The sequence below is a fragment of the Tenebrio molitor genome, chromosome 1 (genome assembly GCF_963966145.1).
Source record: "Tenebrio molitor chromosome 1, icTenMoli1.1, whole genome shotgun sequence".
NCBI classification, from domain to species: domain Eukaryota; kingdom Metazoa; phylum Arthropoda; class Insecta; order Coleoptera; family Tenebrionidae; genus Tenebrio; species Tenebrio molitor.
Window position 1 is genome coordinate 44,021,207 of NC_091046.1, and position 23,015 is coordinate 44,044,221.

The following is a 23,015-nucleotide window of genomic DNA, read 5'->3' on the forward strand; positions in this document are numbered from 1 at the left end:
TTATGGGAGAAACTGTGATACATTTGTGGGAACAGATCTAATGCTGACTACGAAATTCTTCAAAGATCTAGACCTACAAATATTGTACACAATTCACAAAACGAGAAGGTAATCGAATGCAGGTTTTTCACAAAACGAGAAGGTATTCTTTTCTTGTTCTATTTTTTTTTCTTGTTGTCACCATGTAAAGAGATTTGATACAAAATTAACTTTGATTAACAATTAAAATTGTACAACGCTATACCGTAGTTTTTGTGAGTCGAATTTTCTATTCTTCAAACGTACTACGTATTAAATTTAAAAAGATGTTTTGAGACATTACGCGCAACACATGAAAATAATAAATTTTCAACAAAACGCTCAAAAGAAGATTGCCTCGCTGCTAATTACCCAATTCTGCGAATCCAACTCAACAAACAATATGTACCTAACGTGTAATTGTAAAAATAACACAATACATACAATTACTATCGGAGCCAAAGTTCCATATCTTATATAATTTTTGCATCTCCAATATGAAGCAGTTCTGTCTTTATGAACAAAATTTTAATTTTTGAGCTTGATTACACAAACAATATTTTCAAAATTATACGCGACGTTTAAAAATGTATGGTATGACCATTGTTAAATGAATAAAGAGGGAGTAGCAATGCCGATTTTAACACCCCTCTGTACACCCTAATTGGATTCTGAAATTGTTTTTTTTTTTTCTATTTTCAAGTTCACAAACTGAAATAGTGAATGCTATTCCTTTGAGCACTTTTAGAAAAAAATTCTGACAAAATGCCCCGAGAACAAAAATATATAAGACGTTGGCATAATGGTCAATAGCAGCAAGTCAATAATACAAGAACTTGCCTTGTGAAGATGAAATAAGACGTTTTATTAACAATTGAAAAATATATTTTTGTTCGACACTGTCAGAATTTGAGAATTTTCTCCTGTGCGAACGGATTTTAATAAATGTCACAACTTGTCAAACCGAAACGTTAAGGTAATTTTAAAGATTTTAAGCGATTTGGAGCCTTTGAGGGACTCGCCGAACAAAAAAACGTTGTATTCAACTCGTTCGTGTGTAAATTGGGCCTTTTTTTTCACAAGTGGGCCATTTTTAAACGCGAGTCAAACGAGCGTTTTAAAGGTCCACGAGTGCCAAAAACGGCCAAATTTACACACGAACTCATTAAATAAACCACTAATAATCGCATAACAGCAGACAAAAACAAAAAATTGGGACTCGACACTGTCATTACACAAGAGCTTACTTTTATCAGAAAATTTTCTACTCGTATTTTCAACGAAAACTTGTTGCCTAAAAAATGTAACGACAACATATTGCGATTTTGTCATATGACAGTTTTTCTCGTAAAATTTTGCAAGGCAAACAGTGCCCGAGTTGAGTGTCTGGAAAAAGATCGAGGGTAACTCGACGAGATAATTTTGTGAATTTGGATTACAATAACAAACAAAAAAAGAGATCTATTTTACAATATCTATTTGATTACTGTTAGAAGCAAATGCTTTGGCTACAGTAAACAAATACATCAACGGATGTACAAAGTGTCTTAAAAGAACGTAGGTACATCAAGGGTCCTGTGGAATTGTGCGATTCTATACTATCATTGTGCCGAACTACATCGAACTGTTGCGTTGAGGCCATCAAATCAGATGTCAACAGTCAACAGTCTTTATTAAAAATCTGCCATTAATGGACTTACATAACATCTGTTTTTCTATCACTTGATACACCTACATTAATTGATAAACAATTTGTTTTTATTTGTTTTTATCGCTGTAAAAAGCAAGGGTAGGAAGGTAAGTTTTTATCGATGTGGAATTAATAATAAAAGCGCAATATTTTTTGCCTACTTATCATTGAGAAATAAAATTATGAAAATTAGACGCAACCTGTAAATGTAAATGAAAATTCTCGTGAAAATTTAAAATTGTGTGACAAATGTTAAATTAATAAAAACAGCAATAACAATGCGATTTTTTTACCCTCTCGTGGGCCCGAATTGGATTTGTGAAAATGGTTTTAAAAACGAAAAAAAGAAAAAAAAACCCTCACGCTTTAAGTACCCGAATTCAATTTGTATAAATATAAGAAAATTTCGAAAGCACCAATTTCACTGTAATATACATTTCCTGAAGATGTTGTTACTGATGTTGTGCTGGATCTCGTTTGCTATACTATTTGTTATAGACTTCGTCGAAGGTACGTGTTCAGTCGTTAACACTTCACTTTATACAAGGAAATGGATTTTTTTTAAGGAACACCCCAATACGAAGCTGAAGCTGAAAGCAGGTTAATATCGGATGTGATATATGGGTAGATGCGGATAGATTTATCAAATCCTGAGAAAAAACAACGCCATGGAATTGCATCTTTTTTGAAAATTGTATTTCGCTAAAATTAAAAAAATCTGTTAAAATTAATACAACTACCAATAAAATTATGAGTATTTGGAGTAAAACCGTTTTTTTTTTTTAAATATTGGGACATGCCATTAATAACAGTTTTCTGTTTTTAAACAGAACTGAAATAAAGCAAAAAAAATGCATCTTATTCTTAAATTTGGAAAATCCCGACAGTCTTCGATTTTGACCAAATGATTAAATCAAACTCGTTTCGCACGTCATCCTCTCTATTAAACCACTTCCAACTAATCTGGTGTATGGAAAAAATGACAGTCCGTTGGTGCTAGGTTTGGGGAATACGAAGGATGTCTCACAACTTTACATTTGAACCAATTGAGTTTTTGGGGGTTCTCGTGCTGAAAGAGATCTGGGATTGAGAACCCCCAAAAAAGATTTCCTAAGAATTTTATGGGAGAAACTGTGATACATTTATGGGAACAGATCTAATGCTGACTACGAAATTCTTCGAAGATCTAGACCTACAAATATTGTACACAATTCACAAAACGAGAAGGTACTCTTTTCTTGTTCTATTTTTTTTTTCTTGTTGTCACCATGTAAAAAGATTTGATACAAAATTAACTTTGATTAACAATTAAAATTGTACAACGCTATACGGTAGTTTTTGTGAGTCGAATTTTCTATTCTTCAAACGTACTACGTATTAAATTTAAAAAGATGTTTTGAGACATACGTTCAACACATGAAAATAATAAATTTTCAACAAAACGCTCAAAAGAAGATGGCCTCGCTGCTAATTACCCAATTCTGCGAATCCAACTCAACAAACAATATGTACCTAACGTGTAATTGTAAAAATAACACAATACATACAATTACTATCGGAGCCAAAGTTCCATATCTTATATAATTTTTGCATCTCCAATATGAAGCAGTTCTGTCTTTATGAACAAAATTTTAATTTTTGAGCTTGATTACACAAACAATCTTTTCAAAATTACACGCGACGTTTAAAAATGTATGGTATGACCATTGTTAAATGAATAAAGAGGGAGTAGCAATGCCGATTTTAACACCCCTCTGTACACCCTAATTGAATTCTGAATTTTTTTTTTCTATTTTCAAGTTCACAAACTAAAATAGTGAATGCTATTCCTTTGAGCACTTTTAGAAAAAAATTCTGACAAAATGCCCCGAGAACAAAAATATATAAGACGTTGGCATAGTGGTCAATAGCAGCAAGTCAATAATACAAGAACTTGTCTTGTGAAAATGAAATAAGACGTTTTATTAACAATTGAAAAATATATTTTTGTTCGACACTGTCAGAATTTGAAAATTTTCTCCTGTGTGAACGGATTTTAATAAATGTCATAACTGGTCAAAACAAAACGTCAAGCTAATTTTAAAGATTTTAAGCGAATTGGAGCCTTTGAGGGACTCGTCGAACAAAAAAACGTTGTATTCAACTCGTTCGTGTGTAAATTGGGCCTTTTTTTTCACAAGTGGGCCATTTTTAAACGCGAGTCAAACGAGCGTTTTAAAGGTCCACGAGTGCCAAAAAAGGCCCAATTTACACACGAACTCATTAAATAAACCATTAATAATCGCATAACAGCAGACAAAAACAAAACATTGGGACTCTGCACTGTCATTACACAAGAGCTTACTTTTATCCGAAAATTTTCTACTCGTATTTTCAACGAAAACTTGTTGCCTAAAAAATGTAACAACATATTGCGATTTTCTCAGATGACAGTTTTTCTCGTCAAATTTTGCAAGGCAAACAGTGCCCGAGTTGAGTGTCTAGAAAAAGATCGAGCGTAACTCGACGAGATAATTTTGTGAATTTGGATTACAATAACAAACAAAAAAAGAGATCTATTTTACAATATCTATCTGATTACTCTTGGAAGCCAATGCTTTGGCTACAGTAAACAAATGCATCAACGGATGTACAAAGTGTCTTAAAAGAACGTGCATCAAGGGTCCTGTGGAATTGTGCGATATTATACTTTCAGTGTGCCGAACTACATCGAACCGTTGCGTTGAGGCCATCAAATCAGATGTCAACAGTCAAATGTTCTACATTCGAGTTACTTTTCATCTTAACAACAGTCTTTATTAAAAATCTGCCATTAATGGACTTACATAACATCTGTTTTTCTATCTCTTGATATACCTACATTAATTGATAAACAATTTGTTTTTATTTGTTTTTATCGCTGTAAAAAGGAAGGGTAGGAAGGTAAGTATGTATCGATGTGGAATTAACTAAAGCGCAACATTTTTTGCCTACTTATCATTGAGAAATGAAATAATGAAAATTAGACGCGACCTGTAAATGTAAATGAAAATTTAAAATTGTGTGACAAATGTTAAATTAATAAATACAGCAATAACAATGCGATTTTTTTACCCTCTCGTGGGCCCGAATTGAATTTGTGAAAATGGTTTTAAAAACGAAAAAAAGAAAAAAAAACCCTCACGCTTTAAGTACCCGAATTCAATTTGTATAAATATAAGAAAATTTCGAAAGCACCAATTTCATTGTAATATACATTTCCTGAAGATGTTGTTACTGATGTTGTGCTGGTTCTCGCTTGCTATACTATTTGTTATAGACTTTGTCGAAGGTACGTTTTCAGTCGTTAACACTTCACTTTATACCAGGAAATGATTTTTTTTTTTCAGGAACAACCCAATACGAAGCTGAAGCTGAAAGCAGGTTTCTAACGGATGTGGTGAAAAGACTGGATCCTACAGGGTGTTATCGTCGTATATGCGGATAGATCTAATCCTGAGAAAAAACAACGCCATGGAATTGCATCTTTTTTGAAAATTATATTTCGCTAAAATAAAAAAAATCTGTTAAAATTAATACAACTATCAATAAAATTATGAGTATTTGGAGTAAAATCTTTTTTTTTAATATTGGGACATGCCATTAATAACAGTTTTCTGTTTTTAAACAGAACTTTGAAATAAAGCAAAAAAAAATGCATCTTAATCTTAAATTTGGAAAATCCCGACAGTCTTCGATTTTGACCAAATGATTAAATCAAACTCGCTTCGCACGTCATCCCCTCTATTAAACCACTTCCAACTAATCTGGTGTATGGAAAAAATGACAGTCCGTTGGTGCTAAGTTTGGGGAATACGATGAATGTCTCACAACTTTACATTTGAACCAATTGAGTTTTTGGGGGTTCTCGTGCTGAAAGAGATCTGGGATTGAGAACCCCCAAGAAAGATTTCCTAAGAATTTTATGGGAGAAACTGTGATACATTTGTGGGAACAGATCTAATGCTGACTACGAAATTCTTCGAAGATGTAGACCTACAAATATTGTACAAAATTCACGAGAAGGTACTCTTTTGTTGTTCTATTTTTTTTTTCTTGTTGTCACTATGTAAAGAGATTTGATCCAAAATTAATTTTGATTAACAATTAAAATTTTACAACGCTATACCGTAGTTTTTGTGAGTCGAATTTTGTATTCTTCAAACGTACTACATATTAAATTTAAAAATAAAACATATGTAAAAAATAAATGTTCAACAAAACTCTCAGAGGAAGAAATGGTTCGGTGTTAATTACCCAGTAGCTTCAGCGAATCCAACTCAACAATCATCATTGATTCATTGATGTGTGGCTAAAAAAAATTCACCATTTTTTGACTAATTAAAATTATCATAGAGAAATAAAATTATCAAAATTAGAACCGCGACCTGTAAGTGTAAATGAAAATATAAAATTGTGTGAAGAATGTTAAATTAATAAATAAAGAATACACAACCACATCATAGTTATACACCAGAAAGTTGTTTGGAAAATGATAATTACAAATTATATTTTGATCTGTTTTAACTGACATTCATATTAAGCATAACAGACCAGACATTATTATTTTAAATAAACAACAAAAGCAAGCATATCTTTTAGATATAGCTGTTCCAAATTCACATAATATAACACAAAAATTAATAAATATTTAGAGCTCTCCGTTGCTAGGTATGAGAAATCTTTGGTGTTTAGAAAAAATTTCGATTTTACCACTTATAATTTCAGCAACGGGAATAGTACCGCAATCTCTTTTTAAAAATTTAAAAATTTTGGTTTTAGGTAACACATTGGGAGTTGAAATTCAAAAAGGTATATTATAATACTCATGTCACATCGTGAGGAAGTTCCTTAACATTGACACAGAACATAATAAAACACAACAAAGTCAAAATGTGGAGGCGAGACGCCGGTAATTATGTTGATTAGCACTGCACTATTACTTGATAGTAATATCCGTAATAGTGTATGTACTCCGGCAAAATTGCCGTGCCGCCGGGTGGTGGAGGGTTTGAAGCAATAACAATGAGGATTTTATTAGCCTCTCGTGGACCCGAATTGGATGAGTGAAAATGGTTTTAAAAACCGAAAAAATAAGAAAAAAACCCATCACGCTTTAAGTGCTCGAATTCAATTGGTATGAATATAAGAAAATTTCAAAAGCGCAAATTTCAGTATAATGTACATTTCCTGAAGATAGGGTTTTTGATGTGCTGATTCTCGCTTGCTATACTATCTATTACAGAAGGTACGTTTCAATCGTTAACCCTTCACTTTATACAAGGAAATGGATTTTTTTCAAGGAACACCGGAATTCCAATTGTATGAGTTTCAACCAGCAGAAAAAGCGCCTGGTACGGTCTTTCGTCGTGCTCTGGCTCATCTTGTATGTATAAGGGGATTGATTTGTCAGTTCTTGAGAAAAAACTCCGCCATGGAGTTAAAATAATAAAATTCAGTTAAAATAAAAGCAACTTCCAATTAAAATGATGAGTATTTCGAGTAAAAGTGTTTTTTTTTAATATTGTGTCATGCCATTAACGACAGCTTTCTGTTTTTAAACAGAACTTTGAAATGAACCCAAAAGTTTACATCTTGATCTGAAATCTCATTATCCTCATAGCCTTCGCTTTTGACCTAAAGAATAAATCAATCTCCCTTCGGACGTTATCCCCTCTATTAAACCAGACCAGCTAATGTGGTGTGGAAAAGATGACAATCCATTAATGCAAGGTTTGGGAAATACGATGGATGTTTCACAACTTCACTTTTAAATCGATTCAGTTTTTGAGGTGTTTCTCGTGCTGAAAGAGATCTGGCATTGAGAACCTCCAAAAAAAGAACTGCTAAGAATATAAGAAAATTTTGTAGGGAAAACTGCGATAAATTTGTGGAAACATATCCAATTCTTCGTAGATCTCTTACGTGTTGTTCCAAACTATCTCTTCTGCTGTTCTTTTTTTTTACCATGTAAAGAGATTTTCTGCCAAAACAATTGGTTTTCAAAAAAAAAACGTAACTCTACCGTCAGTCGTTCCACGAGATCTTTGACATGATAAAATCTGTGTTTGTTGGAAAATTAATTTATTGATAAAAACTACAATAATGGGAATTTATGTACCACATCATCCAAAAAAAAACAGTATTCCAAAGTTTTATTAGTACATTAAAAAATAATATTATATCAATTATTTGTGGACCTTTTGCGTGACAATTCTCATTATAGGCATTTATAAAAAGAACCTTATTAATTTAATTTGGGAGTTGAACAAAATCAAAGCCACTCATCAAGATGAAGTTATTCTTCTCGTTAATAACAATTTGTTTAATCGGTAATGTATTACTAGGAAAATGACTTTTGACTATTAGAAATTTTTAATTAATATTTTTCAGTCAGTGGTAGCATTTCGGCAGCTGATCCAGGTAATAAAATCATTAAACAGTTATATTTCCCGATCATAAAAAATACATTTCGCAGACGTTGATCGGATCGATTCGCTCATGTACGATATTAATGAAGCCAGGCTACGCCTCGATCTTCTCGAAAGCGATCTCATGCTCCGTAAGTCTGAACCAATATTGGCTTGTTTAGCATAAACGAAAACAATTTTTTTACAGTACTAAATGACGATACGATCCTACAAAAAAGATCTCTTGATGAGGAAGTTAAATCTGAAGAGATTCATGTTTCTGATGTAGTTTCTTTCCTAAATAAGCTGAAGAGTTGTCTCGAGAACAAAGCTGTCCACGATATTGAAGTTGGAACTTTGTACATGGAGGATGGTAAAACGGAGCCGCTTAGTGAGGAGAAAATTATAAGAAAATTTACTACAGTTATAGAGCATGTTACGAAAAATATAGTGAATTGTGTGGCAACTGATCAGTTAAAATTATAGATATCGTAATGTACTAAGCGAAAATGATTAATGGCAATACCAAGATTTTGACTTGTCATAATTCTACAAGACCATAATTTTATCTTGGATTTTGTTAAATTAAAAGTGTAATCAAAAGTAAAAAAACAGATTTATTTCAAATCAGTTTAAAGCGTCTCTGTAAATTTTTCTAAACATTTATCAAACACAAAAACATTTTCTTCTCGCCTTAAAATTGATAATGATATTGGTGCCAATTACCAAAATAAATAAATGTAAAAAAAAAAACGCAACAGAGGTTGCGGTACCAAAAAAAATTGTATTTATTATCTAGTGTGCAGAAGTAAATAAAACATCTATTAAAATTTGACTATGTTATATTTCAAACTACCTCGGAGTAGTAGCTGAGAAGAACTTCTACAGAAAATAAGAAAATTTTATAGTGAAGATGCAATAGACTTATGGAAATACATATCCATAAATTCTTCGTAGGTGTGTTACAAATGTTGACTATTAAAGAATGAATGCATTCTTGTTGGATATTCATAGAAAAAATGATATCAATTCCACGCCCCGTGACAGAATATACTGAAATCCACGGCTATCGGCCAACCACATTCCTCGTATTTTCATTCTATCACGGGCAGATCGTCAATCGGATGCGTAGCAACCGCTAAACGAAGCACAATTTTGATTGTCAAATATCAAAAATCAAATTAAATTCAATTTTCAAAGATTGTTTTTTCTTGGTATAGTCGTGGAGAAAGTATAGTCTTCAACTCGCATATGATGGCTACTATTCACTCGGACGATTCCACCACTCGTCTACGGCTCGTGTTGGATTTTCATTCTCTTGAATAATAGCCGTCATTATACGCTCGTTGAAGAATGTATCATTCTTTTTATACACTTCTTCTTATAATAATTAAGTTCTTACAACTACAATATTTTTGTCTGGCATGTCTCACTACAAATCAAACTATCTTGTTGTCTTTGTATCGTAGTTGTCACTTTACACCTAGTCGCAACTCCGCATTGTGGTGCAAAGTCGTGCACTTTTTCGTGTACCAAAAAATCACCATGTAAAGAAATTTTCTCCAAAATTAACTGTGATAATTGTAACTGATAAGTAAACAATTAAAATTTTAAAACACAATACTGTACATTTTATGGCCCATGTATTGTGCTTAGGACGATTAAAATAAGGTTGTTAATTTTCGATTTATTCGTAAGATTTCTAATTTCATAATATTTTCAAATGACCGTTCATAAAATGTAAGAAATGTGACGATGCACCTATTCGTACCCTTGACGTTCTATCTGTAAGAGCATTTAGCCGAGGATGACGCTAAAATTAGAATTTTGGCCAATAGTTGTACTTATTGGAAAGTGCACTTATTGATTAGAAATTATGCAATAATTAAAATTTATGCCTAATATATCAATCAAAAAAGCAGATTTAATAAATTTAATAGTTCTATAAGTAATTAAAACAGCATTCCATCTAATAATAATTAATTGTGAACCAAATTTTGCGTGACAGTTCACTTTAAGGACATTTATAAAAACAAACTTATAAATGAAACGAAAAGAATCAAAGCTATTCGTCAAAATGAAGTTGCTGTTGTTTTTGTCGGTAACAATTTGTACAACCGGTAATGTATAATGTTTGAGATTGACTTTCAGAAATGTTTAATGAGTATTTTCCAGTATGTGTCAGCATGTCGATGCCTTATCAAGGTAAAAAAAAAATTAATTTCATGATTATAAAATAGCTATTTATGCAACGAGTTGCAAAATGAGCGTCTTTTTGCACTAGACATGACAATTGGCACATGTCGTGTGCAAAAAAACTAGCCATTTTGCTACGTGTTTCATACAAGATTTTTTCTAATTTAGTTACGAAAAGCACACATTCTAATTAAAATCTTGTTTAAATCTGCTATTTCAATAATTTTCCGGGATAATAATACTAATGTCACTTTTTAATACTAGTGATAATATAATGTCACTTTTTTGACTAGTTATTAAATGAAGCACGTTTGACAACTAAAATGACATATCACAATGGTTGCTTTTCGTAACTGAATAGAAAAAATACATTTCGCTGAGAGAGAGCTCATTAGAAAATATTAATCGAATCAAGTATTTCGTCGCTCGTGTCGAAGACGATTTCCAGTTTCGTAAGTCTGAATGGATGTCAGCTTTTTTAACGTAAACAACTTTTTACAGTAAGAGGCTACGGTGCGGGCGTAAACGCAAGATCACCTGGAAAAGAAGACCTTGAAGACAGAGCTGCTTCACTTCAGGCCGTAGCGGATAAAGCCTGGAGCAAATGTTTAGAGGTGGCCTACATGCCTACTCTTGCTATCCCGGAAGAAAAACTGAAAGGGCTTAGTGAGGTGGAATTTAAGAACTTTCAAATTTCGACTACAATCGCTGCCCTCAGAAATCATCTGCGATGTGTGACCGACGAAACTAAAGGATATGATAATATCGTAGTCGAGCCTAATTTCGTCGTAATACCGGACTTTAGGAAAGCGAATCCTGAAGAATATGAGCTTGCACCTAGGTCCAAGTTTTGGGATGCTTTAAAACCAATTCCGTACAGTCCACTTGACGGCTACAAGAAAAAAGGATAAGATCTGGTCTTACTTGGCATCAACTTAAAAGGACAAGATCTGGTCTTGTTGCTGAATAAAAAAATTAATCAAAACTGGACAATTTATTTATTTCACATGAAACACACACTTAAAAAAAAATCAAAAACAACAATTATTTCCTCTTGTCTGATGATGACACATGACACCGATACAAAAAAGTATTTGACATGCAAATGGTGTACTAGACTAATCAAAGATGTTTAATTTGTAATTTGAAACACAATGTAATAATTATACTTTATTCCTGACTCAATTTTTTTTGTGAAATCTACAAACATATCATATTCGTTTATAAAGAACCTATTTTATAAAGTGACAAGGAAATAAAATATCCATTGTATAGTCCTTACACGTAACAGTAGTATTACATATAGTATAGTCTATTCATGATGAATGTCGATAAGGGGTGGATGTATTTATTTTTATCATGTTGGATAAAGTGACTAAATTTCAAATTTTTTGTTGTCAGAAAAATGACATGAGTGTTCCGAAATTCAAACTTGAACAATGTTGTCTGATTTAATTTCATTAAAAAATCCTGTTTTTAAACATAAATGATGTGACGATTGTTAAATTAATTTATCTACGATCGTGTAAAATGTAGGCACTTTTTGCACTAAAAATCGTTGTCAAAGTTAACGTTTAGTGAAATGACGGAATCGTGCCATAAAACTTTTAGTGCACGCTTTTATGGCACAGAACTGTCAGAATACAACAATACAATTTGTTGGAAATATTGTTTAGAAGTAGGTTGCTAAACGATGGGGTTCTCAAACGATTTTGGTTATTCATAAAATATTGAATCGTAGATAAAATGTTGTAAGAGATACGTGTAAAAAGTTCCTTTGTTGCACTCACATCCTTTAAAATCCTCCCTCGTACCTCGGTCGTATTTTAAACCTGTTCGTGCAATAAAGGATAATTTTTTACACTTATATCTTAATAACTAAAATTAAACAATCACCATGCCATTTTGAATGAATTTGTGAGAATGATTTAAAAATATAAAACAAAAAAAAACTCACTTCAAATATCCGAAATACAGTTTCCTGAAGATTTTGAAACATAAATGCACTATAAAATAGAAATGGTGGCAATTTTTTTAAGATAAAGTTTGCGTTGTCTTGGTTCTCAATACTATACTGTACTGCACTATGTATTATGGGCTTTAGACAAGATAAGCTTTGAATTACACGTAAGATGAAATTTTATCTTTTCTGACACCTACAAATAATTTTGAAATAAAAGTAGTTATCGCAAAAACTTGTTGAAAAAAATGTTGTTTGGTACACGAGTATTATTCATTTGCGGCAATTAGCTAAACTTTCATGTCGAACAGACATTTAAAATTAAACAATAATACCCACATCGTAATGATGCATTATTGCAACGAAAATGTACTCCAATGTACTTCAATTTTTTACAATGATGAGATTAAGTCAAGACTGGTTGTTAAAAATCTACACTTTGCTTTCGGATCCCAAAGAACTTTTCAAGTACAATAAGAACCAAGCAAGTATTTTTCCCAATTCAGGAGAAAGTAACACTGCTTATAGTTTATTTTTTTTAAGAACGAAGCGTTGCGGGAGATAGGGACTAAAATTGACAAATCAGATTACTCTATTTTGCACCACGTGACAAGCCTTATTTACATTGAACTATAATTACCAAATTATTTTTAAAAATATCTAATCCTTGACATTATTTTTGAAATATGTCATAATTTTTGCGTCACCGTCAAATTCTCGTGCACAAAGTTAAAGTGTCGTTTGTTGGTGTAGCATAATGGCAGAACAACAACCTGGTTCTGTTGTAAAAAAAAAATCGAGGGGAAAGCCAGTTAGTAGTGGTCAGAAAATAATGATACATAATATCTACGCGAAATTTAGAGAGCAGACTGAAGCGCTCTCCAAAACAGAAATGATAAAAAGGGTGTCTGAAGCAGCGGGAATTGGTCTGACATTAGTTTGGCAAACCATTAAGGAAATGGATGAAACTCATGCAGTGAAATCGCCACCAAGGAAAAAGAATCGCAAAATACTTTTTGATGAAGGTTTGGCAGAGGTAGGTAACAGCCCAAAAGTGGCAAAATTGCATAGGTCATGTAGATATTTCTTCAAGAAGAGGACATGTATCAATTAGATAATATTGCAGACGAAATGGAATTGGAATTCACCGTCAACACAGGCTCGAGTGACGAATCAGATGATTTTGAGTGGGAATTAGAATAGAAACAGGAGATGTTTCGATCGAGAACGATGTCCTTACTGATTACGCAGGTAATTCAACTTGATGGTGTATTTTTCCACTGAATAAGTTGTGGATTATTATCTTCGACCACTTCTAATGAATGCAAGTTTTCACTGCATTTGTAACAAAGGATTAGGTTGTTGTTTAGTTTATTATGTAGATATTCCAAAAGAAAATTTAAGAGTCCTTTATTATGTTCTTGTTTTATTTTCAAGTAAACGTAAGATTCATCGAATGTTGTTCTTGTTCTCAATTGAATTTGTAGACCATAATTTATAATAAAATGCCAAAAAACAAATAACATTGAAATTTTCTTCGTTTTTAAAATTACCCCTCTACTATAGGCAACCAATTTTACACAATTCTAAGAATTGTATTGTGTAAATGGGGCGGCCGATGCTGATGCCACCTACTTCGTTCTTAAAAAAAACACACTATAGATAGTTTTTGATCGAAGATGTAATAAAAAATTTTAGAATTCACAAGAAATCTGCAGTTAATGAAAATAAGAACATTTTATGGAGAGATTGTGATAAACTTGTGGAGAGATATTTAAGTTGTAGCCACGAAATTCGTCATAGGTCTCTTGCAAAGGTTACTGAGGATTCACCAATCGCGAATCATTCGGAAAACTAGTGCTCTCTTCACGGGTGCAAAAAATGTAAAAAAAATTTCTACAAAATTAACTTTGGTAATTTAATGAATAAACTTTTAATGGCTATTTGTTCAATACGTTAGGAAATGTAATTTTTTTCCGTATTAGGCGTGAGACTGCACACCGTGCCGTGTATTGCACACATGATTTTTTCTACTGGAGTTTGGGAAAATAAATTAAATTTGGATCTTTCCAATTTTCTATATATTATATTCTAAATCAAAAAGTGGAATCTAAATTGTTCTGTTTACTAGAGAGAAACAAAAAAAAACAAAGCTTGTGAAGGCATTTATGGTGTTCACTCGAATAAATTTACGGAAATTCTATTGAAATGTCTGCTATAGTGAATCATTTGATTTTGAAGAATATGCAAAATAGGCCAAATACCTGAAAAGTAACAGCGCACGAATATTAAACAACGTTTTTCGTGTTACTTTAAGGAAAGTCTTAAAAAAAGCATTAATTAGTTGGAAATTTTGAGGTTATCTTTGACAGATTTCAAGTAACGTATCTCAGGAAACGATCAAAATTGAACTGTTGAAATATTATTTCCGCACTTGTTAAGAAACATTCCCCTTTTCCTAACTCAAATTAGTATTCAAATATGTTAGTTTTCCAAACTCTAGTAGAAAAAATATTATAACACCATACAGTACATTTTATGGCGCATGTATTTTATATTGTTCAAATGTATTTATGTATTACACATTAAATAAAAAAGAAAGTTTTGAAACTCTGCTGTAACACCAAAAAGCAGCCTCTTCCTACTTATCCAATTTAATAACGAAATGACTGACGCATAATTCTAAAAATACAAAATACAATTATTGCAATAATTGTTCGGTCATTATTTTAATTTTTGCGCTTGGTCACGCAATATTTAGTCAGTGCGCGCAATTTCTTGTCATAATTAAATACGACGGTTAAATTCAAACGATGATTATCATTGCTACAATAATAATTAATTAAACAATGACAATGCTGTTTTGAAGCGCTCTAATCGGAGTTCTAAAAACAATCTTGAAAACAAAATTAGAAAAAAATCTAATACATAGTATATTAAAGAACAAGTTGTATAAGGGTTGATTTGGCGCACGAGTTCCAGATGTAGAAAACGAGCCGTTGTGGAGTTTTCTATGGGACGAGTGCTCCAATGCCCTTATAAAACCATTTTTTTTTGTTGAAGCTATTTTGGCTCATCTTGTAGACGTTAGAGAGCTACAGAATACAAAGACTCATTTCTATATGACGTTGCACAATTGCACATCTTACACGACAGTTGACGTAGCGTTCGTAAAGGCATTTGATTTAACATTCTGAACAGTCGTAGATAAAATTTTGTACGTAGTACCACGTGGGACACTATATTGTAATCATTAGACAAACTCGATCAACAGCCTCATTGTGCAACCTTCACGCGCATGCGATAATGTTTTTCTACCATTCCTGAAAAAAACTGTACTATATTTCACTATTTGCATAAACCATCTGTTAATAGTAACAGCGAGAAAAACTAGAAGGCTGTATCGAAGCAGCCGAATCGTAACAGCGCATCGAAAACGATAAATGGAATTCACGCGATCTTCTCTTTAGAAACGTCAAATTTTATACTTGTATTTTAATGTTGATTGTTTCTCTAATTGCATAAAAAATATTGTGTGAAACTCGTGCATGAAGTGTCTTTTGTTCAGTCATGAGGTTGTCCATTCATGAAAAAAATACTGCTTTATGCATAAATAATGACTATCATATCCCACTTGTTGCGTAAATAAGAATTATTGAAAAACATGTGGAAACACACTCGTAAAATTAATCGGCAAAATTATTTAACAAATTTACTGCAATTAATTAGTTTGTTGAAATAACAATTATTGTTGTTGTTGCTCTACCAAAGATTACATAAAAGCCGATTAGTGTTTGTAGAATTACATTTCCATGAAAATGCGATTTCTAACAATCGCTTTAATTGTTTCCGGCGTTGTTGTTTGTGTTCTTGCAGGTATTTACTTAATTTTCTGGTGCTGCCTAATTTCCATTTTTGCCATATCAAAGAAAGATAAACCCGTGATCCATCTTGTGATCATATCAAACAGTTTCTTGAAATAAGCACTAACCAAATATTTACGCAGGAATACCTCACGGGCCGAAATGGCGCCAACGTATGGATGAAGATCCAGGACCTTCAGACAATTCGCAGACCCATTTGACCCGAAACGTGAGATACCTTGAAGGTGAACATCCATTTGATATATTCGTAAGATTTGCTTATGATTATTGGAAGGCCAAGACGATCCAGAGAAGAGATCAAAATGTTTCAAGCACTTGCACATAAAATTTTATCAATTTAGTTTTCCATGATGTTTGTGTTTGCTCTATCTAATAAACTTTATATCAAGCAAATTTAGGCAAAACATGTTTCAATGAAATGCTAAGAAGCTACTAGCGAAGAGGGTCTTCGCAATACCTAAGCTATACAAAGATATTGTTTGGAAGAAATTAGTCTCTTGCAGTATTTATGGAAAGCTTGCACAATTCTAATTAAAAAAAAAAAAAATCAGACTTCAGGACTTTTTTTGTATTTCTTGATACTACTTCCGTTAATTATAACTCAAAATTTTGACAAAAACAAAAATGAATTATAAGTAATTTAAAATATACACAAAAAAAATGATCTACCTATGTGTCCATAAATTATGAAAACATTTTAGTGTTTTAAATAAATTTAGTTGTGAGTAAATGTAATTTTCGTATCACACCTCCACCCGGCGGCACGGCAATTTTGCCGGAGTACATACACTATTACGGATATTACTATCAAGTAATAGTGCAGTGCTAATCAACATAATTACCGGCGTCTCGCCTCCGCATTTTGACTTTGTTGTGTATTATGGTCTGTGTCAATGTTAAGGAACTTCCTCACGATGTGACATGAGTATAATAATATACCTTTTTGAATTTCAACTACCAATGTGTTATCTAAATCCAGAATTTTTAAATTTTTAAAAAGAGATTGTGGTACTATTTCCGTTGCTGAAATTACAAGTGGTAAAATCGAAATTTTTTCTAAACACCAAAGATTTCTCATAGCAACGGAGAGCTCTAAATATTTATTAATTTTTGTGTTATATTATTAACATAATTTATAACAGAACTTTAGAACTTATTTATGTAGAACCTTTACATTCTCTCTCTAAATTTAAATTTCAGGCATTCAGAATACATACAATATGTATAGTTACTATGTTATACTGTTTTCATTTAAAATGTAACCCAAAACAGTTAATCTATGAATATAAATTGTGTAACAAGCTTGTAGCAGGGTGTCATTACCAGCTGCAAGAAAATTGACATTTTATATGAATAGTAGCCACAACGCAACATCAAAGCGTTTCAAAACAAAAACGGATGATGACTTCTCTTCGTTTTGTCGAAATATGTTCTAACACAACTAGTCGAAAAAACGAATTTCCAGAAAGCCAGACAATCCACTAATTTTCACGGCTGCAATATTTCTACTTCTATAAGTGACTGAAAAAAAAGTTTTGTAAAAAATAAAAATAATAGCTTTGGACACTTTAGGAGCACAAAGCTGTCGTAACCACACATTTTGCAATGTTTTAAAACATTCCAAATTACTCACTTAACTGACTAACACAATAGAATTTCGCAAGAATTTGCAACGTGCCTTGAGTCACAATGATTCACTCTTCTAGAAATTTAAAAGTACCAAACGCAAATGCGTCGTGGTCATACATCATGCAGTTTCACCGACTCCTCTATTTTTGTCTCGTTGTCGCAAGTAAGTAAACAGTCCCATTTTTTATGATTGCACAAATTGTCAGATTTTAAATACGACAAATGAATTAAAAGTAGTATTATCATTCGTCGCTCAAAACGGATTTGTGAAGCGTCCAAATATGTAATTAAAATCAAATTAAAATCGTACGCTGCTTCGCGCTCGTTTATTTTTAATTAACGGACGTTCATAAATGTCTAGACAACATTCTCGGGACGAAAAAAAAAATGGTTTTCGTCTTTACTAAATAACATATTGAATTGTTTTAGTCTACGTGGCCTCGAAGAAGCATCACTTCCTCATGGACCCTATTCTTTACATCGGCGCCAAAGCCAAACCAACAGAAAAATTTGGCTTTTGAAGAAGGACCTCAACACCATGTTCCAATTCAGACAGTTTTGAAAATTTCAAGCAAATTCATAGCTTCAAATTCCTCAGGATCTTTAACATGCTTTATGTCGAAGTCATTATTTTGTGTTTATAAAATATTGATGTGTGGCTGAATTGTACAGATATTATTTTTAAATGTCTATTGTTCGGCAAAAGTGTGTATTTTAATAGCCTCATAAATTTTCATTACAATTCAATAAAGTTACAGCAAATACCTTTATCTTCATTTATATCCACCTGATATTTTTCAGATATTTTAAGTATTTAAAATTGTGACCCAAAGGTTAACCCCTCAAACGAAAAAATATTTTTCCACCTATCATACAATCATAATCTACATTACTCGCACTTCTTTTATGCAATCTCTGTGGGAGAAAAAATTTTTTTTTCTTCAAACTTCCGTAAAATATGACATTGCACTGCTGCATTGATAATGCTAACGTGTCACTTCATTGTCATGGCATCTAACGAGGTGACCAGCGTCCGTGAAGTTATTATCTCCGCTGATGAGCGGCTGTAAAGTAAACTAGCTAAATCATTTGAAATTCCTGCCTGGTTTCTTAACATGTCTTAAATAATTTGTTATGAGGGTTTGAAGAAAAAATAGTATATGTTATTCGGAGCAAAAATGGTTTTATGTGCTTTGGCTGGTTTGTTTACCTCACTGCGTTCGGCAGCCAATCTACCAGCCGCAGCACATAAAACTTCATTTTTGCTCCTCATAACATAATATACTATTACCTTGGAGGAAATATATTTTTTCTCAAACGTCAGTAAAAAATGACATTATAATGCTGAATTGATAATGCCAATATAGCAATTCATTGCCGTGGCATCTGACGAGTTGACGAGCGGCAGATAAAGTTATTATCTCCGCTGACGAGCGTCAGATAAAGTAAACTAAATAGCTCGCTTCGTTCGGCAGCCAAAATACCAGCCTGAGCACATGAAAGTTCATTTTTGCTCCTAATAACATAATATACTATTCAATTCTGGGAAGTCTGCACAACTGTACATTGGAATTGTGATTTACTGGAAACATAATAATTGTAAAATTCCTTTTACGTGAATTTCGACACATTTCTGCCTTTACTGTTACGTTTTAATAATTCTGCCTGCAACACCTTCAAACCAATTATTTATGCAATATCATTTTGTAAGTATTGCGGCCAACATTTTTCTATTTAGCGTTAATTAACTTTTAAAAATTAAAATTAGAAAGATGTACACCCGGAGATTTTAGATATTAATTTGACAACGCAATGACAGACCATTATTATTACCCAAAATGACATACATCGCAATTTTTTTTTGGCACTTCATTCCGGCATCCATTTGTTGATCTTCGACGATATCTTTGAAAGCGTTTCTCTCAGGATCACCACCGAAATTGATTCATAAAAAAATCCTAAAAACGAGACACAGCTAGGGAGCATAAAACAAACGTAACCTTCGTAACGGCATGCGTGCTTTCTCCGGTGCTCTGATTTTGAGAGAAATGATACACTTTCCTCCATTGTCATATAGTTTTATATCAAATAGTTTTTAGCAACCTAAACTTGCCAAACGATTTCTTCGTCCTGACGCACTTAAAATCTCAATCCACTGAATTAAGTTAAGTGAGTACATGAAACGTACATAAAATTTTAAGTCACGACAATGTACTACTAAAACGAAATTTCTGCAGATATTAGTCGTGAAAGCAGGAGTCACCGATAAAAAAATATGTAATTTTCGTGAAACACGAATTCAAAAAGAAATATATTTAAAGGACGACGAATCGTGGAAGGTATTCATACAACATGCAGCTGTCATTTGTAAGCCTATTGTTCTTCATTTGCGCCATTGGTGGTAAGTGTTTACGTTCCATTTACACAATCCTATAAAATATATTTTTCTTCAGCTGTACGTGCCCAAATGGGCATTTTCGAACAACTAGCTACCTGGGACCCTCAACTATTTTCCTACCCCTACCTAGAGATGGTGCCTGAAACCGGAGATGAATCATCAATAATCGTTCGTGAACATTATGATGCATCAGCTTTTGATGAATGGTTGCTGACACCTGACGATCTCAAAGAAGGTTCATCCATCTTGGACGTAGTGAGTGCCAAGAGACAAATGGCAACGTGAGCAATGGATGGCGCAGAACAAGAGTCTTAAATGGCGATAAAACGTAAAATTGTAAAAACGTTCTTTTAAGTAAATACATCGCTGGCATGAACTCTTCTTTTTTCGCAAAATATCCGACACTCAAATTTGAAATTAACAAATCTTAGACCTTGAGATTGTCTCGCAGTGCAATTGACGCAGTTTGTTAGAGCAAAGACCAATTGGAAAGCCAAATGAACCGTACTTAATGGGCAAAAAGTCATATTTTCGTCACAGTAAAATCGCGATGCACTTGGTCGCATACGTCAAAAAAAAAACAGAAATTTATGGACTTATTTTCAAATGGCTATTGTTTGGCAAATCAAAAAAAGCATTAGTTGCGAAAAAGTAATCAATAAAAATCACTTCATAAAACTTGATAACAACTAAATAAAACAGCAGCAGTGATTAGAGTTCCATTCTAGTGATCACCATGAAGATTACTGCGGTTATTTTGATTCTTGGTATATTGAGTGCAGTGACAGGTATTATTTTTTAATCAATCAGTTCTTTCGAATTTTTTTTTTTTTCGATATTTGTTCGTCACCAGCACCTGTATGTCAGGTTGTTATAGTTAAGTGATGTTAAGAAGGCCATAATGAGCAAGCGAGCTGTATGAGGTCTGACGAAGGAGGGCCTTAATGCTCCAGCGGTCGTTATGGCCCTTAACAGAACGTGGAACGTACAACGTTTTTCGTCGTGCTAAATTAATTTAAACATTATACAGGGTCGCTACAAAGTATGGCAACAGTTAAATATCTCGAGAATGGTTTCTTGGAAATCCTTGAGATTTGGTATGGAGTTAAGAGCATTTAAATTCTATTCTTTGCAATTTTTTCAGTTTTATACGATCATTTGTTTTCGAGATACAAAGCTAACTAGAATTTTTTAAATGGCAACAGGGGTTAATTTTATGATTTTTTAAAAGAGATTTTTTTTTCTGAATTCAACGATGTATCACATGTAATAATTAGTTTACATAACCCTAAAAAAAAAAAATAAATTTAATTCAAAAATAAATAAACGTAGCTACCGTAACCGTTTGAGGCTCTTTTTATTAAACCCAAACCGTTTGTTGAAATTCTTTGAAATTTGCTACGGAGTTAAGGGCATTTAAATTCTATAATTTATAATTTTTTTTGAGTTTAATACCTTCATTTGTTTTCGAGATACACAGCTAACTTGATTTTTTTTAAATGGCAACAGGGGTTAATTTCATGATAAAGAGTGTTTTTTTAATTCAACACTGTATCACATAATGACCGTTTTTCATTTTCATGTGATACATCGTTAAATTCAGAAAAAAACCTCTTTTCAAAAATCATAAAATTAACCCCTGTTGCCATTTAACAAAATACAAATTAGCCTTCTATCTCGAAAACAAATGAAGGTATAAAACTGAAAAAAATTGGAAAGAATATAATTTAAATGCTCTCAACTCCTTACCAAATGTCAAGGATTTCCGAGAAACCATTCATGAGATATTTAACTGTTGCCATACTTTGTAGCGACCCTGTATATTAAATAATTAGGTATTCAAATTAATTTATTTGAATGGAAAGAATTTGAAAATCATGGGAAGCGTTGTCACTTTGGCAAAGCGTTGTTACTCTGAAAAAATGAAGGTTGTTAAAATTTGCGGGCGGTTGAAACCTCCCTAACAGCCCTAAGTGTTGCCAGGGTGTTAGTGACAAGTGACATCTAAATTGTTGAACGTTATTCATACCTTAACAACACAGGATGACGAAAAGAATTTTTTCTATTTTGCACCTTTAACACGGTCAGTCTAACACTCAAACGGGTTTCGAAATGGACTTCTTTTCGATACGCGTTTCAGGAACATTTACTTAAACTTTGAATGTTGGCAGTGACTCACAGTGAGTAGTAGTTGATATGTGATCACTGCATTTCACGACACTTTAAATTCAAAATTTGTTCGTCTAGTTACCAGCGTTACCAACCCTTTATATTTGCCAAATATAATTTCCCTAGCATTGTGTTTTGAACTTTTTTGAATTTAAAATTTAAAAAAGGGGTAAAATAAAAAAAATATTGTATTACACTCGTTTTATCGCACTTGTTTGCTTTATAGCACTCGTCGCTGCGCTCCTCGTGCTCTAAAAAACGCGCGACAAAATGGTGTCTTATAAAACTCGTATAATAAATTACTATTATGCAACAATTGTAATCTAGAATTATTAAAAATTAATAAGAACAATATGTTTCACAAAGAAAACAAAACACGCATGAACGTGTGTGCAACTAGTAATTAATGACCATTTATAATTTTAAGTAAAGTTGAGTGACCTTCAATTCCACCATGATATGGAAATTCTTTCATTTTGTATTATTCATCAATTTGCATCACGTTGTACATTTAGGCTGACTAGTTTTAATTCTTGGCCCGTTTAAAATTTCTGACTTTGATTAGCATGTTCCTGCCATGCCCTGCCAGACGAGGATGCCGAAGACAACAGCAATGAAATGATCAAACGTTCAAGATCAAAGA

At 32.7% G+C, this 23,015-nt stretch overlaps 1 protein-coding gene and 6 long non-coding RNA genes across 7 annotated transcripts in view; 6 read left to right on the top strand and 1 right to left on the bottom strand.

The window, feature by feature from the left end:
- Window positions 1-23,015, bottom strand: part of Lar (tyrosine-protein phosphatase Lar) — a 424,567-nt gene that overhangs the window by 361,430 nt on the left and 40,122 nt on the right. The window lies entirely within an intron of this gene.
- On the top strand, window positions 7,978-8,971 carry LOC138141621 (uncharacterized). The gene is made up of 4 exons (XR_011163216.1): window positions 7,978-8,058; window positions 8,120-8,149; window positions 8,205-8,288; window positions 8,345-8,971. It is a non-coding gene; the product is annotated as an uncharacterized lncRNA (long non-coding RNA).
- On the top strand, window positions 10,172-11,314 carry LOC138141402 (uncharacterized). The gene is made up of 3 exons (XR_011163137.1): window positions 10,172-10,256; window positions 10,312-10,341; window positions 10,834-11,314. It is a non-coding gene; the product is annotated as an uncharacterized lncRNA (long non-coding RNA).
- Window positions 16,017-16,569, top strand: LOC138140766 (uncharacterized). Its single transcript, XR_011162739.1, has 2 exons — window positions 16,017-16,168; window positions 16,299-16,569. It is a non-coding gene; the product is annotated as an uncharacterized lncRNA (long non-coding RNA).
- On the top strand, window positions 17,468-18,573 carry LOC138133688 (uncharacterized). Its single transcript, XR_011160483.1, has 2 exons — window positions 17,468-17,968; window positions 18,235-18,573. It is a non-coding gene; the product is annotated as an uncharacterized lncRNA (long non-coding RNA).
- LOC138122467 (uncharacterized) lies at window positions 20,049-20,579 on the top strand. Its single transcript, XR_011156516.1, has 2 exons — window positions 20,049-20,206; window positions 20,259-20,579. It is a non-coding gene; the product is annotated as an uncharacterized lncRNA (long non-coding RNA).
- On the top strand, window positions 20,854-22,991 carry LOC138122729 (uncharacterized). Its single transcript, XR_011156615.1, has 2 exons — window positions 20,854-20,991; window positions 22,938-22,991. It is a non-coding gene; the product is annotated as an uncharacterized lncRNA (long non-coding RNA).